This window comes from Gorilla gorilla, chromosome 5 (assembly GCF_029281585.2).
Source record: "Gorilla gorilla gorilla isolate KB3781 chromosome 5, NHGRI_mGorGor1-v2.1_pri, whole genome shotgun sequence".
Lineage (NCBI taxonomy): Eukaryota > Metazoa > Chordata > Mammalia > Primates > Hominidae > Gorilla > Gorilla gorilla.
Genome location: NC_073229.2, coordinates 7,965,205 through 7,979,518, shown reverse-complemented (window position 1 = coordinate 7,979,518; position 14,314 = coordinate 7,965,205).

The window sequence follows — 14,314 nt, the reverse complement described above, 5'->3', positions numbered from 1 at the left end:
AATTTTGAAGTGGGAGAAGGAGAGGGAGTTTTAGGGAGAAAGATGAGTTTTTTTTAGGTATTTCAAACCCTTGAAGCTTCTATGGGACATCGAAGTGGAAATAACAGTCTGTGGGTTGGGACAATAAAGAAAGAAATTGGTTGAAGACTAGGGGAAGAGTATAGAGCAAAGAAATATTTAAGATAATAAACATAGAGAGATAGCTGAAAATGTGGGACTGGATTACAAAGGAAGAGTGATTTAGTTATGAAGCCCAAGGGCTGACAGGAATGGGTGACTACTCGAGGAGTTCATATGCATCTGTTATTGTATGAATAAAAAAAATTATCTTTTCCTTCCTAAAGATATCTTCAACCTGTTTTTGGATACATATGGGCACTGCTTTTCATTCTCTTAGCCCCATTTCTTATTTTAGCCTCTGCTGTAGCAATCAGTTCTGCACAGGCTTTGACCCAGGCTTTGACTAGTTGGTGCAGGTGTGATATGACACTTACCTGGAATGGCCCACAGTTTGTGGCTGCTCTCACTTAAGCAGGTGGGATGCTCATGTAGGTGTAACCTAGAAGCTTGGTAGAGTTTATGCCCATGGGGCAACCTGTGACCACTCAAAAATAAAGCCCTTTCCTCCTCCCAGATTGAGGAGTCTTGCATTATGTAATAAAACTCCTTAGAAGGCCTATTAGGTTCCAATACAGCATTAGGCAACTTGATAAGGTATCCCATCATCAGCCTTCCTTTCTTCCCTCATTCCTCTGCCTCTCACTCTTTCTTCCTAAGTTAACTTCTTAGATAAAATGCCAACTTTCTATATTTTGTTTCACATCAGGGAAAATAATTGTATATCCCATTTCAAAAGCATATAAAAAGGTTACTGTATAGAAAATTTGTCTTTAATAGATTAAGCTGTAATTTTCCAAATACTTTAAAATTTTATTTCAGAAACGTTTTTCCTTTTTATAAGCTTCATCTAAAAGCAGAGTTCACCTAAGAATATACCTAAGAGCATATTACATAGAATATATTTTATATTTCAGTAGTTTAGCTAGGATTCTTTCAAAATTGAGAGGATCTACAAATATTTCTAACACATTAGTTTTCAGTCTTAAGGCTGAGTCAAGAACAAACCTCCTAAACTTTGTGTTGGTGATTGAGAACATTTTAAAATTGTTATTTAATTCATTAATTTATTTTTAAAAAATTTTCACATTGTAATTATATAGATTTATAGGATACAATTTGATGTTTCAATGAATATGTATGTTGTCTAATGATCCAATAAGGATAGTTAGTGTATTAATTACCTCATGCATTCATCATGTCTTTTTAATAAGAAATTTCAAAATCCTTTCTTCTAGATACTTTGTAATATACAATACTTTACTTTTAACTATAGTCACCCTGCTTTGCAAAGAACACTTCAACTTATTCTTCCTATATAATTGTGATTTCATAACTGTTAACTAATCTATCTCCATTTTGCCCTCCCCACTTCTTCCTCACTGTTTGGTAACCACTATTCTACTCTACTTCTCTATTAACTTTTTTTTTTTAAGATTTCACATATGAGAGAGATCATGCGGTATTTGCTTTCCGTGTCTGGCTTATTTCACTTAACATTGTATCCTGCAGGGTCATCCATGTTGTTGCAACTGGCAGAATTTCATTCTTTTTTTATGGCTGAATAGTAGTTCATTGTGTGTGTGTCCATATACATATATATATATATAATTAATTTTATGTATATTATAATTACACATAAAATTATATATAATTATAATTATAATTATATGTAATTATACATATAATAATATATATTATATGTAATATATATAATATACATAATATACGTTATGTATATTATACATAATATACGTTATGTATATTATATATGTATATATGTATTATATATGTATGTATATATATTATACGTTATATATTATATATAATATACATAATATGTTATTATATATACATAATATGTTATATATATGTTATTATATATAATATACATAATATATATTATATATAATATACATAATATATATTATATATAATATACATAATATATATTATATATAATATACATAATATATATTATATATAATATACATAATATATATTATATATAATATACATAATATATATTGTATATATATAATTCACTTGTTTCTTTTTAGACACATAGATTGATTCCATATCTGATTATTAGAAATAGTGCTACAGTAAACATAAGAGTGCAGATATTTTTCAAACACAATGATTTCATTTCCTATGGATGTATACCCAGTAGTGGGATGGCTGGGTTATGTGATCGAATGATTGTTGTTTTGTTTTTTTTTATTTTTTAGCGAATTTCCATAAAGTTTTGCTTAATGGTTGTACTAGTTTACAACCCCATCAACAGTGTGTAAGTGTTCCCTTTTCTCCACTTCCTTGCCAACTCTTGTTATCTTTTACCTTTTTGGTAATAGCCATTCTAATGGGTGAACTGGTATCTCATTGTGGTTTTGATTTGCATTTCCCTGATGGTTAGTGATGTTGAACATGATTTTATTATATATTCGTCTTGACCATTTCTATATTTTCTCTTGTGGCATGTCTTTTAGTTTATTTTGTCCTTTTTTTTTTTTTTTTTTTTTGAGAAGGAGTCTTGCTCTGTTGCCCAAGCTGGAGTACAGTGGTGCAATCGGGGCTCACGGCAACCTCCATCTCCCTGGTTCAAGCAATTCCCCTGCCTCAGCCTGCTGAGTAGCTGGGGTTACAGGCACACACCATCATGTTTGGCTAAATTTTTGTATTTTTAGTAGAGAAATGATTTCACCATATTGGTCAGGCTGGTCTCAAACTCCTGACCTCAGTCAATCCACCTGCCTCAGCCTCCCAGTTTTGCCCATTTTTAAATAAGTTATTTATGTTTTTGCTGTTGAGTTGTTTAAGTTTCTTATATAATCTGGGCATTAACTCCTTAGCAGATGTATAGTTTGCAAATATTGTATCCCATTCTGTAAGTTGTTTTTTCACTCTGTTAAGTTTCCTTTGCTGTGCAGAAGCATTTTAGTTTGATGAAACCCCATTTATCTATTTTTGCTTTTTTTTTGCCTGTGCTTTTGACGTCTCATTTAAAAAATCCTTGTACAACCCAAAGTTATAGAGAATTTCCCACATGTTATCTTCTAGTAGTTTTTCATAGTTTTCAATCTTACCTTTAGGTCTTTAATCGCATTTGAGTTGATTTTTGTATAAGGTAAAAGATAGGGGTCTGATTTCATTATCCCACATATAGATATCCAATCTTCTCAGTACCATTTAATGAAGACACTGTCTTTACCCCTGTGTGTGCTCTTGACTCCTTTTTTGAAAATCAGTTGACTTTAGGTATGAGAATTTATTTCTGAGCTGTATATTCTCTTCCATTGGTCTATGTGTTTGCTTTATGGCAGTGCCATGCTGTTTTGCTTACTATGGCTTTGTAGTATATTTTGAAGTCAGGTAGTGTGGTGCCTCCAGCTTTGTTATTTTTGCACAGGATTGCTTTGGTTATTTGGGGTCTTTTCTGGTTTCATACAAATTTTAGGGTATTTTTTTCTATTTCTGTGAAGAATTTCATTGTTATTTTGATAGGGATTGCATTGAATCTGTAGGACATTTTGTTAGTATGGTCATTTCAATAGTATCAATTCTTCCATTCCATGAGTATATAGTGTCCATTTTTTGTGTATTGTAAATTTTTCCATCAGTGTGTTATAGTTTTCATTGAAGAGATCTTTCACGACCTTGATTAAATTTATCTGCAGATTTCTTGGTAGCTATTGTAAATGGAATTCCTTTCTTGATGACTTTTTCAGATAGTTCACTATTAGTGTATAGAAACACCACTGCATTTTCTGTGTTGATTTTGTATACTACAACTTTACTGAATTTATTTATGATTTCTAGTAGTTTTTGGTCAAGTCTTTAGGGTTCTCACTCTATATAAGTATATATAGAAAGAACCCTAAAGAGAGAGAGATCATATATATCTATATGATCATATATATAGATGTATACATATGTATGTGAGATCACATTTTCTACAAACAGAAACAATCTGACTTCCTTCTTTCCAGTTTGGATCCCTCTTATTTATTTCTTTTGTCTAATTGCTCTGGCTCTGACCTCCAGTACTATGCTAAATAGAAGTGGTAGAAGTTGACATCCTTGTCTTCCTCCATATCATAGAGGAAAAGCATTTAACTATTCACCATAAATAAGATGTTAGCTGTGGGTTTGTCACATATGGCCTTTACTGCGTTGAGGTACACTCCTATACCTACTTTCTTGACAGTTTTTATCATAAACAAATGTTGACTTTTGTCAAGTGTTCTTTTTGCATCTGTTGAAATGATCACATGGTTTTTGTTTTTCTTTCTATTGTGGTGGTGTATCATATTTACTGATTTGTGCATGTTAAGCCATCCTTTCATCCCTGGGATGAATCCCACTTGATTATAGTGAATACTCTTTTTAGTGTGCTGTCGAAGTCAGTTCACTTGTATCTTGTTGAGAATTTTTGTATCTATGTTCTTCAGGAATATTGGCCTGTTATTTTCATTTTGTGCATGTCTTTGTCTGGTTTTAGAATCAGGATATTGCGAGCCTCATAAGATGAGTATGGAAGTATTCCTTCCTCATTACTTTTGTGGAAAAGTTTGTGGAGAATTGGTAGTTATTCTTTAACTGTTTGGTAGAATTCAGCAGTGAAGACATCAGGTCCTGGGTGTTGGTTGTTGTTGTTGTTTTGATGGAAGATGTTTTATTATTGATTCAATTTCCAAACTCATTATTGATGTGTTCAGATGTTATATTTCCTCACAATTTAATCTGGGTAGTTGTATGTGTGCAGAAATTTATCCATTTTATTCTACATTATCAAATTTGTTGGCATATAGTTATGAGTAATGTCTTACAATCCCTTATATTTCTGTGGTGTATCAGTTGTAATGTCTCCTTTTTCATCTTTTATTTATTTGAATTTTCTCTCCTTTTGTCTTAGTTTAGCTAAAGGTTTGTCAGTTTTACCTTTACACTTTGTCTTATTTATCTTTTGAAATATTTTTTAGTGTCTGTTTCCTTTATATCTGCTGTGAGCTTTATTATTTCCTTCCTTCTACCAATTTTGGGTTTAGTTTGTTTTTGATGTTCTAGTTACTTGAAGTGTATAATTTTGCTTTGTGATTTGAAAATCTTTCTTCATTTTTGGTGTAGGCTTTTATTGCTATAAATTTCCCTCTTAGAACTGCTTTTGCTACGTTCCATAGGTTTGGGTATGTTGGATTTTAATTCTTACTTGTCTCAGCGACTTTTGAAATTTTCCTATTAATGTCTTAATGAGACCTATTGATTTCTTGGGTGCATGCTATTTAATTTCCATGTCTTCATAAAATTTCCAAGGGCTTTCCTGTTGTTGATTTCTGGCTTTATATCACTGTAATCAGAAAAGATACTTCATATGATATCTGTCTTCTTAAGTTTGTTAAGACTTATTATGTGTCATAATGTATGATTGGTCCTAGAGAATGTTTGGTGTACAGTTGAGAATAATTTGTATTCTGCAGCTGTTGGATGATGTATTAGTCTGTTTTCATACTGCTGATAAAGACATACCCGAGACTGGGTAATTTACAGAGAAAAAGAGGTTTAGTGGACTCATAGTTCCACGTGGCTGGGGAGGTCTCCCAATCATGATGGAAGGCGAAAGGCACATCTTACATGGTAGCAAACAAAATAGAATTGAGAACCAAGTGAAAGGGTTCCCCCTTATAAAACCATCAGATCTTGTTAGACGTATTCACTACCACAAGAACAGTATGGGGGAAACCGCCCCCATGATTCAATTATCTCCCACTGGTTCCCTCCCACAACATGTATGAATTATGGGAGCTATAATCAAGATGAGATTTCGGTGGGGATATACAGCCAAACCATATCAGGTGAGATCTTCTTTACCTGCTAGGTCCATTTGGTCTATGGTATAGTTTGAGTCTGTCATTTTTTGGTTGATTTTCTCTTCATATAATCTGTCCATTTTTAAAGTGGAGTGTTGAAATTTCCTACTAATATTGTATTGCAGTCTATCTCTACCTTTAAATCTAATATTTGCTTTACATATCTGGTTGTTCTGGTGTTGGGTACATATATAGTAACACCTAAGTAACATATATGTTACGTCCTCTTATTGAATTGGACCTTTTATCATTTCTTTATACAGTGACATTCTTTTTTTATATAGTTCTTTTATTTAAAGCCTTTTAAAATATGACATGACTGTGGCTACTCCTGCTTGCTTTTCATTTGTTTGCATAAAATATATTTTTCCATCTCTTCACTTTCAGTCTATTTGTCTTTAATAGTGAGGTAAGTATCATGTAGGCAGCACATAGGTGGCTTTTGCTGTCTGAATCCATTCATCCACTTTATATCTTTTAAGTAGAGTTTAATCCACTTCTATTCAAGTTTATTATTGATAAATTAGGACTTCCTTCTACCATTTCATTACTTGTTTTTTAGATTACTTGTTCACTTCTTCCTTTCTTATTGTTCATCTCTCTAGTTTGGTGGTTTTCTGTGGTGCTAAGCTTTGTTTCTTTTCCCTTTTTTGGTGTGTGTGTGTGTATCTGCTGTAATTTATTTCTTTCTGGTAAGTGAAACTAACATACAGAGTCCTGTATTTGTAACAGACTATTTTACACTGATAACAACTTAACATCTGTCACATAAAAATACTCTTGACTTCTCCCCCTCACACGCACAATTTATACTTTTGTTACCTTACATTGCATCTTTATGAATGGTAGACTCAATGGAACATAGGATCTATGTCACAACTAAATCAATTATTTAATGGCAGCATTAAAGCAGCCCAAAGAATGTGAAAAACTGGTGTGGGTGTATTTAACTTTTTAAAAACTATGTTTCATAATGTTTTCATTAAAAAGTCTTTATCAGTTTGCTAATGCCTAATTTTTACAACCAGCCACCATAGATTTTACAGGATAAATATATTATTTCAGTGGTAATTGAAGCAGAATTTTTGTTGCTCTTCTTACCCTTAGAGATTGTGTATTATCCTCAGACGTAATTCTTTGATTTTTTTTCTTTTCATGTTGTTACACATAGTTACCAACAATCAACGTGAGAATAACCTTTGAATATTTTCAAGCATTAAGATTTGTTTATACAGCTGCACAATTAGACAACCAACACTCTTGGGTCTTTACCTCTCAGCATTCCCCTGATTATTAACTTAAAGGTATGATGGGAAAAGTATCAATTTTTCTTGGTCACCTAGATTTAGAAATATGTAATAACTATAAGCTTGGGTCTGCTTCTTCAGAAGCCTAGGAAGTGGAGTGATGGTTCTCTGAAGAGGCTGGAAACAAAGTATGTGTTTCCAGAAGGCTTAATAGAATATGTTGAGACATAGGCCATTAACACAAAAGTGAAAGAAATGCAAAAAATGTATGAAAGTAAGGATTTGAGAAGGGAAATTTTATTTTTAAGTCTAAGATTCCTATGAATTATATGAAAGTAAATGTCCTATCCCTAAAATTAGCCAAAGGAAGCACTTCACTTATCAATGTGATGTGACTTTTCATACTCTTATCTAAAGATATCCTAAACTAAGATCCAGTTTTCTAAGAAAAGACCTTTTACTCATGCTTTAAAGCATGTTAGATGATTCCTACCACATCACATCATGTTGTTTACATGTATGATTTAAACTGCATTTATTCTTCAACTCACTGGTTCCTTAGGCTTCTTATCTTTCCTTGCACGCTTAGATAATTTTATGTAAAATTGATTTTTAGAAGTTTAGTTGCTGGGCGTAATGGCTGTCACCTGTAAACCCAGTAGTTTGGGAATTCAAGGCAGGTGGATTGCTTGAGTCTTGGAGTTTGAGGCCTGCCTGGGAAAGATGACAAACCCCATTTGTACAAAAATAAAAATATTAGCTGGATATGGTGGCACATGCCTGTGGTCCCAGCTACCCCAAGTCTGAGGTGGGTGGATGGCTTGAGTCCGAGAGGCAGAGGTGTGAGCCAAGATCATGCCCTGCTCTTCACCCTGGGCAACGAAGCCAGACACTGTTTAAAAAAAAAATGTAGTGAGATTAGATTTCTATTTCTATGTGATTAAAAATTAGGAGAACTTCAAGGCTAATGAATATTAAAAAATGGCCATTGCTACTTGCATGTTCTATGAAGCCAGCATACACAGCAACGTGCTACCTAAAAACCAAGCTATTTAATATGTATCTTAGATTTCAGATTTGATTGTCTTTGAGGTTTCATTATTGCAGAGATCAATTTCCAGACCAAATATAGACTAATTATGTACTTGGTCTTTTTTCATATGAAACTTCCCAGCCTCCGGTATAAATTAAGAGCAAATACGGATGTTTATACCGATAGCGGTGTAGATATTTCAATGTTTATACAGTTAGCGGTGTAGATATTTCCATGTCTATACAGATAGCGGTGTGGACATTTCCATGTTTATACAGATAGTGGTGTAGATATTTCCATGTTTATAGAGATAGCGGTATAGATATTTCCATTTTTATACAGATAGCGGTGCAGATATTTCCATGTATATACAGATAGCGGTGTAGATATTTCCATGTTTATACAGATGGCAGTGTAGATATTTCCATGTTTATAGAGATGGCGGAGTAGATATTTCCATGTTCCTACAGAGGGCGGTGAAGATATTTGCATGTTCATACAGATGTATGTGTACATATTTCCATGATAATACAGATGGTGGTGTAGATATTTCCATGTTCATACAGATTTTGCGGTAGATATTTCCAAGTTCATACAGATGGCGGTGTAGATATTTCCATGTTCATACAGATGGCGGTGTAGATATTTCAATGTTTATAGAGATTGCGGTGAAGATATTTCCATGTTTATACAGATGGCCATGTAGATATTCCCATTTTTATTCAGATGGCAGTGTAAATATTTCCATTTTATACAGATAGCGGTGTAGATATTTCCATGTTCATACAGATTGCGGTGAAGATATTTCCATCTTTATAGAGATAGCGGTGTAGATATTTCCATGTTCATACAGATAGCGGTTTAGATATTTCCATGTTTATAGAGATGGTGGTGTAGATATTTCCATGTTTATACAGATGGCGGTGCAGATATTTCCCTGTTTATAGAGATAACGGTGTAGATATTTCCATGTTTATGAACATAGCGGTGTAAATATTTCCATGTTTATAGAGACAGCGGTGTAGACATTTCCATGTTAATAGAGATAGCATTCTAGATATTTCCATGTTTCTACAGATAGCAGTGTAGATATTTCAATGTTCATACAGATAGTAGTGTAGATATCTCCATGTTTATAGAGATAGCGGTGTAGACACTAAGCTGTTTTACAGATAGCAGTGTTGATATTTCCAAGTTTATACAGATAGCGGTGTAGATATTTCCATGTTTATACAGATAGCGGTGTAGATATTTCCATGTTTATACAGATAGCGGTGTACATATTTCCATGTTTATACAGATAGCCGTGTAGATATTTCCATGTTTATACAGATAGCGTTGTAGATATTTCCATGCTTATACACTTAGCGGTGTAGATATTTCCATGTTTATACAGATAGCGGTGTAGATATTTCCATGTTTATGCAGATAGCGGTATAGGTATTTCCATCTTTATAGTGACGGCACTGTGGATATTTCCATGTTCAAACAGATGGCGGTCTAGATATTTCCATGTTTATAGAGATAGTGGTGTAGATATTTCCCAGTTGATAGAGATATCGGTGTAGGTATTTCCATGTTTATACAGATGGCGGTGCAGATATTTCCCTGTTTATAGAGATAATGGTGTAGATATTTCCATGTTTATGAACATAGCGGTGTAAATATTTCCATGTTTATAGAGACAGCGGTGTAGGCATTTCCATGTTAATAGAGATAGCATTCTAGATATTTCCATGTTTCTACAGATAGCAGTGTAGATATTTCAATGTTCATACAGATAGTACTGTAGATATCTCCATGTTTATAGAGATAGCGGTGTAGACACTTAGCTGTTTTACAGATAGCAGTGTTGATATTTCCAAGTTTATACAGATAGCGGTGTAGATATTTCCATGTTTATACAGATAGCGGTGTAGATATTTCCATGTTTATACAGATAGCGGTGTACATATTTCCATGTTTATACAGATAGCCGTGTAGATATTTCCATGTTTATACAGATAGCGTTGTAGATATTTCCATGCTTATACACTTAGCGGTGTAGATATTTCCATGTTTATACAGATAGCGGTGTAGATATTTCCATGTTTATGCAGATAGCGGTATAGGTATTTCCATCTTTATAGTGACGGCACTGTGGATATTTCCATGTTCAAACAGATGGTGGTGTAGACATTTCCATGTTTACACAGATACCGTTGTAGGTATTTCCATGTTTATAGAGATAGCGTTGTAGATATTTCCATGTTTATACAGATAGCTGTGAAGATATTTCCACGCTTATAAAGATAGCGGTGTAGATATTTCCATGTTCATACAGACAGCGGTTTAGATATTTTCATGTTTATACAGATAGCGGTGTAGATATTTCCATGTTTTTACAGATAGCCTTGTAGATATTTCCATGTTTATACAGATAACGGGGTAGATATTTCCATGTTTATACAGATGGCGGTGTACGTATTTCCATGTTTATGGAGATGGCGGTCTAGATATTTTCATGTTTATGAAGATAGTGGTGTAGGTATTTCCATGTTTAGAGAGATAGCGGAGTTGATATTTCCATGTTCATTCAGATAGCGCTGTAGATATTTCCATGTTCATACAGATAGCGGTGTAGATATTTCCATGTTCATACAGATAGCGTTGAAGATACTTCCATGTTCATTCAGATGGCGGAGTGGTTATTTCCATGTTTATAGAGATAGCGTTTTTGATGCCTCCATGTTTATACAGATGGCGCTGTAGATATTTTCATGTTCATGCAGATAGCGGTGTAGGTGTTTCCATGTTTAAAGAGATGGTGGTGTAGATATTTTTTTGTTTATAGAGATAGCGGTGAAGATATTTCCATGTTCATAGAGATCGCGGTGTAGATATTTCCATGTTTATACAGATAGCAGTGTAGGTATTTCCATGTTCATACAGATAGCGGTGTAGATATTTGCATCTTTATGCAGGTGGCAGTGTAGATATTTAAATGTTCATACAGATGGCGGTGTAGATATTTCCATGATTATAGAGAGGGCGGTGTTGATGTTTCCATGTTTATACAGATGGCGGTGTAGATATTTCCATGTTTATACAGATGGCGGTGTAGATATTTCCATGTTTATAGAGATGGCGGTGTAGATATTTCCATGTTTATACAGATGGCCGTGTAGATATTTCCATGTTCATACAGATGACGGTGTAGATATTTCCATGTTTACACAGATGGCAGTGTAGATATTTCCATGTATACACAGATAGCGTTGTAGATAATTCTATGTTTATAGAGATAGCGGTGTAGATAATTCCATGTTTATACAGATGGCGGCGTACATATTTCCATCTTTATAGAGATGGTGTTGTAGATATTTCCATGTTCATAGAGAGGGCGGTATAGATATTTCCATGTTTGTGAAGATGGCGGTGTAGATATTTCCGTGTTTATAGAGATGGCGGTTTAGATATTTTCATGTTTATAGAGATAGCCGTGTAGATACTTCCATGTTCATACAGATGGCGCTGTAGATATTTTCATGTTCATACAGATAGCTGTGTAGATATTTCCATGTTTATAGAGATGGCGGTGTAGATATTTCCTTGTTTATACAGATAGCGGTGTAGATATTTCCATGTTTACAGAGGTAGCGGTGTAGATATTTCCATGTTTATGCAGATAGCGGTGTAGATATTTAAATGTTTATACATATAGCGGTGTAGATATTACCATGTCCATACTGATTGTTGGGTAAATATTTATTTCCATCTTTATACAGATGGTGGTGTAGATATTTCCATATTCACACAGATGGCTGTGGAGATATTTAAATGTTTATAGAGATGGCAGTGTAGATATTTCCATGTTTCTACAGATGGCGGTGTAGATACTTCCATGTTTATAGAGATAGCGGTGTAGATATCTAGATGTTTATACATACAGCGGTGTAGATTTTTCCATGTTCTTACAGTAGGGGTGTAGATATTTCTATGTATATACAGATAGCGGTGTGGATATTTCCATGTTTTTACAGATGGCAGTGTAGATATTTCCATGTTTATAGAGATGGCGGTGTAGCTATTTCCTTGTTTATACAGAAAGCGGTGTGGATATTTGCATGTTTATACAGATAGCGGTGTAGATATTTCCAAGTTCATAGAGATAGCGGTGTAGATATTTCCATGTTCATCCAGATGGCGGTGTAGATATTTCCATGGTCATACAGATGGCGGTGTAGATATTTCCATGTTTACAGAGAAAGCGGTGTAGATATTTTCATCTTGATACACATAGCGGTGGAGATATTTCCAAGTTCATAGAGATAGCGGTGTAGATATTTCCATGTTTATACAGATGGCCATGTAGATATTTCCATGTTCATACAGATGTCGGTGTAGCTATTTCCATGTTTACACAGATGGCAGTGTAGACATTTCCATGTATACACAGATAGCGTTGTAGATATTTCTATGTTTATAGAGATAGCGGTGTAGATATTTACATGTTTATACAGATGGCGGTGTGCATATTTCCATCTTTATAGAGATGGCGTTGGAGATATTTCCATGTTCATACAGAGGGGCGTATTGATATTTCCGTGTTTATAAAGATGGCAGTGTAGATATTTCCGTTTTTAGAGAGATGCCGGTTTAGATATTTTCATGTTTATAGAGATAGCCGTGTAGATACTTCCATGTTTATACAGATGGCGCTGTACATATTTTCATGTTCATACAGAAAGCGGTGTAGATATTTCCATGTTTAAACAGATAGCAGTGTAGATATTTCCATGTTTATAGAGATAGTGGGGTAGATAATTTCAATTTTGTACAGAGAGCATTATAGATATTTCCAAGTTCATACAGATAGTGGTGTAGATATTTCCACGTTTATAGAGATGGCGGTGTAGATATTTCCATGTTCATACAGAGGACGGTGTAGATATTTCCATGTTTATAGGGATGGCGTTGTAGATATTTTCATGTTTACACAGATGGCGGTGTAGATATTTCCATGTTTACACAGATAGCGGTGTAGACATTTCCATGTTTACACAGATAGCGGTGTGGATATTTCCATGTTTATGCAGATAGCAGTGTAGATATTTCCATGTTTATACAGATAGTTGGGCAGATATTTCCATGTTTATACAGATAGCGGTGTAGATATTTCCATCTTAATACAGATGGCGGTGTAGATATGTTCTTGTTCGTACAGATGGCGGTGTAGATATTTTCATGTTCATACAGATGGCGGTTTAGATATTTCAAAGTTTATAGAGATAGCGCTGTAGTTATTTCCATATTTATAGAGAAATCTCTGTAGATATTTCCATGTATATTCAGATAGCAATGTAGATATTTCCATGTTCATGCAGATAGCGGTGTAGATATTTCCATGTTCATCCAGATGCCGGTGTACATATATCCATGTTCATACAGATGGCGGTGAAGATATTTCCATGTTCATAGAGATGGCGGTGTAGGTATTTCCATGTTCATACACATGGCGGTGTAGATATTTCCATGTTCACAGAGATGGCGGTGTAGATATTTCCAGGTTCATACAAATGGCGGTGTAGATATTTCCATGTTCATAGAGATGGCGGTGTAGATATTTCCATGTTTATACAGATAGCAGTGTAGTTATTTCCATGTTTATAGAGATACCAGTGTGGATATTTCCATTGATATACAGATAGCTGTGTAGATATTTGCAAGTTCATACAGATAGCGGTGTACATATTTCCATGTTCATACAGATAGCGGTGTAGATATTTCCATGATTATAGAGAGGGCGGTGTTGATGTTTCCATGTTTATACAGATGGCGGTGTAGATATTTCCATGTTTATACAGATGGCGGTGTAGATATTTCCATGTTTATAGAGATGGCGGTGTAGATATTTCCATGTTTATACAGATGGCCGTGTAGATATTTCCATGTTCATACAGATGACGGTGTAGATATTTCCATGTTTACACAGATGGCAGTGTAGATATTTCCATGTATACACAGATAGCGTTGTAGATAATTCTATGTTTATAGAGATAGCGGTGTAG